Raw genomic sequence first — 5,000 nt, 5'->3', positions numbered from 1 at the left:
ATGCTGTGCCGGCCAACAATGGGAACTGGGCATCCGACGACGCACTGAAGGCCGCGATCGTCACCAGTGGCCAACGGTTTCCCATACAGCGGGTGAGGAGCGTGCAGCATCCGGGCATCGTAGCTGCCGAGGTGGCGGGCATCGTTGTCATCTGCTGCTATATTCCGCCATCGATCGGCCTCCCGGAGTTCGAGCAGCAGATGGACCGGCTGGAGGTACTTGCGCGAGGCCACCCTTGCGTGCTGATAGCTGGTGACTTCAACGCGTGGCATGGGGCCTGGGGGAGCGAGCGGGCCAACCTTAAGGGTGAGGCGCTCCTTCAGACGGTTACCAGCCTAGGATTGGAGGTCCTCAACCGCGGCACGGAGCCGACATTCCTGGGGAACGGTGTGGCTCGGCCCAGCAGAGTGGACGTCGCCTTCGCGAGTCCAACGCTCTGCCGATCGGATGGAGCAGCGGAGGACATCAGCTCCTGGCGGACGCTAGACCGCTACTCCTATAGCGACCACCGCTATATTCGGTTTGCGGTCGGGCAACAGCATCGTACAGGTCAGCGGCCCGGACGGGGCATTCATCAGCAGGAAGGTGTCGAAGTACGGGAGGCGGGTACTCGCTGGCGAACTCGCCAGTTTTGCCCCCGTACTTTCGAGCTGGCACTTGAGGCGACCCGTTTTGCCGATCGGGTGACCGATGCGGCAAGCCTGGGGATGGTGCTTACGGAGGCCTGCGACGCTACCATGGCGAGGATTGGGCAGTCGCAGCAGCAGAGGAGGAACTGCAACACATATTGGTGGACTCCGGATATCGAGGAGCTGACCGAGCGCTGCCGGTTGGCTCGGGAGCGACAGTTATTGGCCCTCGACGAGACGTCCGCCGAACTGGCTTCAGAGGAACATCAGGAGGCGCGTGCTGCCTTAAGGGTGGCAATTAAGGCCAGCAAGCAGCGCCAGTTCGATGAGTGGCTGCAGGCCCTGGCTGCAGATGAGACGGGACAGTGGTTCCGGCAAGTGCTTCTTCGGTTTCGGGGCAGCTGGACGGCGCGTGAACGCGATCCAGCGGTGTTGCAGCGGATCGTCGAGGAGCTGTTTCCGGAGCATCCCCCGGTCGAGTGGCCGGACGTCACGCCTTCGGAAGGGGACACTCCGGTCCGTCCGATCAGCTGCGCGGAGCTCCAGGCGATAGCGAGCGAGCTGCATCCGCGGAAGGCGCCTGGCCTCGATGGAGTACCGAACGCTGCGGTAACGGCTGCCATCCGGAAGTATCCGGAGCCATTCGCTGGTGTCTACCAGCGCTGCTTGGACACCGGCGAAATACCACGCGAATGGAAAAGGCAGAAGCTGGTGCTGTTGCCTAAGCCGGGTAAGCCGCCGGGCGAAGCCTCGTCCTGCCGCCCGATCTGCTTGATCGACAATCCGGCGAAGGTCTTCGAGAGGACTACGCTGGACAGACTCAACGAGCACCTGGAGGATCCGGAGGCACCTCGGCTGGCCGAGAACCAGTTCGGTTTCCGGAAGCAGCGGAGCACCCTGCAGGCGATCCAGCTGGTGGTGGAAGCAGGCGAGCGCGCGATGTCCTACGGACGGACTAACAACCGGGATAAGCGCTGTCTGCTGGTTGTGGCGTTGGACGTCAGAAACGCCTTTAACACCGCCAGCTGGCAGGCGATAGCGATGGCCCTGCGTGAGAAGGAGGTTCCAGCGCAGCTGCAACTCCTGCTCCGCGACTATTTCACCGACAGGGAGCTGGTGTACGACACCCACGACGGCCCGGTGTCACGTCGGGTGACGGCAGGCGTTCCACAGGGGTCAATCCTTGGCCCGACTCTGTGGAACGTTATGTACGACGGCGTTCTGCGGATCCAGCTCCCTGAAGGGGCCACCATCGTCGGCTTTGCCGATGACATCGCCATCCTGGCCGAGGGCTGCACACCCGAGGAGTCGGCGACGGTCGCGGAGGCTGCGATCGACGCGGTGATGGGGTGGCTCGAGGCACGTCACCTTAGTCTCGCCCCCCACAAAACCGAGGTGGTTCTGATATCGAGTCTGCGTCGAGGACGTTTGGAAATTCCTGTGCGCGTCGGCGAAGTGGTCTGCACGTCAAAGCGATCGATACGCTACCTGGGGGTACAACTCCACGAGAAACTCTCGTGGAAACCGCACGTGGAAGCGGCCGCGGACAAGGCCCTCCGTGCGGTGGCGGTGGTTACCTCGGTGATGAGGAACCACAGCGGCCCCCAGGTGGCCAAGCGGCGGTTGCTGGCAGGAGTCGCTGAGTCGGTGATTCGGTACGCCTCGCCCATCTGGGCTAAGGCGACAGACATGCAGTGGTGCCGAAGACGACTGGCCCAGGTCCAGAAGCCACTGGCACGTGGGGTATCGAGTTCGTTCCGCTCGGTATCCTACGAGGTGTCAGTGGTGATGGCTGGTTTGGTGCCGTACTGGCTGGTCGTCAACGAGGACGCAAGGTGCCATAGCAGGCTGCTGGTCGAGCCTGGCGCCAGCAGGAAGGAGGTACGAGCGGCGGAGCGAGCAGCCACGATGCTGCAATGGCAGGACGCCTGGGACCGTGCGGCGGCAACACCATCGGCCAGCCGCTACTTGACGTGGGCGCACGGGATGATTCCCGACCTGCACCGGTGGACGGGACGAAAGCACGGGAAGGTGGACTTCCACCTTTCGCAGGTGCTCTCCGGACACGGATTCTTCCGGGAGTACCTGCACGTCTGCGGCTTCGCTTCGTCCCCGGAGTGTCCACGGTGCGTGGGGTCGGTCGAGTCGGTGGCCCACGTCTTGTTCGAGTGCCCCGTGTTTGAGGAGATCCGACGTGAGCTGCTGGGCTGGGGGACACCCGAGTCGGTCCAGCTTAACAACATCGCAGAGAAGCTGCTGGAGAGTGCGGAGTGGTGGGACCGCATTCAGAAAGCAGCAAAGACCATCACCACAGTGCTTCAACAGCTGTGGCGCGATGAGGAAGCGCTCACCAATGGTCGAACGGAAGCGGCTTTCGCCGAGGACGAGGAAGTGGTCCTCGAAAGTGTGGCCGCACTCTTCGGTGAGGAGATGGACGACGTCATCATCGAAGACATCACGCGGCGCGTGAACGAGTCGCGAGCAGCGCGTCAGCGATCTGCCCGCAACCGACGGCTTCGCGGCAGAGCGGAGGATCGGGCGCGAGTGCGACTGGCTGCGGACGTCGCAGCAGCACTGGCCGCCCGAGATGACGAGATACTGCGGACGGCAGTAGAGGCGGAGCGAGCGGGCCTAGCTCCTCCTCCCATACCTAGGCGTAGCAGAGGGGGACCACCTTCCCCTGAAACGGTTAGAATTCGCCATGAGCGGCGTCTATTCATGCAGCGCGCATGGCGAGCTCGGGTCCAGGCTGAGGGACCCTCGACGACGCGCCGCCGTCGGACCGCGCCTACGGAGGCGGACCTGATAAGGTCTCGGCGGAACAGACGCGAAAACGAAAGGCGCCGTCGTGCTTTGGCTGCAGGCCGACGATGGACACCCGCGGAGGAGGCTGCCGCCAGCGAGGCGGAATGGTCAGATCGATAGATGTCGGGTTGACTTCTTGAGATCTCCGAGAGGGGAAAGAATGAGTGAGTCACGCGGACTAAGCAAGCGTACGCCTTTAATATGCGGTTAAGATACGATTCAATTTAATAAAGAAATAGGGAAGAGACATCCGAAAGGGTTCGTAATGACGCATGACAAATCCCTGGCGGGCGACGTCGTGCGTCAAGAGCGTGGGTTTATGCTATTGTTTGTTAGAACATAATGTTTATGAACAATAAAACCTGCAATTGTTTAAAAAAAAAAAACGAAGTGGAGCTTGCGGCTTAATTTGACTCAACACGGGAAAATTTACCAGGTCCGAACTTATCGAGGTAAGACAGATTGAGAGCTCTTTCTCAAATTTAAGGGTAGTGGTGCATGGCCGTTCTTAGTTCGTGGAATGATTTGTCTGGTTAATTCCGATAACGAACGCGACTCAAACAAGCTAACTAGAACGCTGTCAGCAGTGCACCTCCGGGCGCACCTGACGTCAAGGCCGGCGGCCCCTTCACGGGCGGTCGTCGGCCACGTTTGCCCTGCTTAGCGGGACAACTTGTGTTTAGCAAGGTGAGAATGAGCGATAACAGGTCCGTGATGCCCTTAGATGTTCTGGGCTGCACGCGTGCTACAATGTGAGCAGCAGCGTGTTCTCGCCAATTGGCGCCCCCATTCCGAGAGGAACGGGAAATCACCCAAATGCTCATTTAGTTGGGATTGGGGACTGCAACGGTCCCCATGAACCTGGAATTTCTAGTAAGTGCTAGTCATTAGCTAGCGCTGATTACGTCCCTGCCCTTTGTACACACCGCCCGTCGCTACTACCGATGGATTATTTAGTGAGGTCTCTGGAGGCACACCTTCCGCGGTTCCTTCGTGAGCTGCAGCTGGCATGGCCGAAGTTGACCGAACTTGATGATTTAGAGGAAGTAAAAGTCGTAACAAGGTTTCCGTAGGTGAACCTGCGGAAGGATCATTACCGATCAATACATATATGTTGTTGTGTGAGTTGGTTAGAGAGATAGAGAAACACGGTATCAGCAGAACAAACTGCTATGTTACCTTTTGGGGGCCGCGCACGCCAATTAGACCCGCGAGAGAGGTGTGTCTATACTACGATATTGAGCGTGCGCGACCGTAGGCCAGTGGCCTTCGTACCTGTGCGCACACTCCCAATGGCAGCCATCGAACGCGTAAAGTGTGTGACACATGGGCGAAGGTAAAGACCCACTAGAACATATTTAAACACTGGCCTCGAGCGAGAGAGAACCTAATCAAGAGAACGAAAGTTGTGCAAGATCGCGCCGATGCCGCCCACATCGCGCGTCGATCAATGGGAAGGAAGACCAATGGTCATCCTTGTCCACCCTGGACGGCTTCGAAGGAACCGAGAGGTGCACGGTTACGCTGTCCGGGGAACTTAAGTTGTGAGAGATGCACCTAGCGCAT

The sequence above is a fragment of the Anopheles moucheti genome, assembly GCF_943734755.1.
Source record: "Anopheles moucheti chromosome X unlocalized genomic scaffold, idAnoMoucSN_F20_07 X_unloc_2, whole genome shotgun sequence".
Lineage (NCBI taxonomy): Eukaryota > Metazoa > Arthropoda > Insecta > Diptera > Culicidae > Anopheles > Anopheles moucheti.
Note: the sequence above shows the minus strand (reverse complement) of the source record.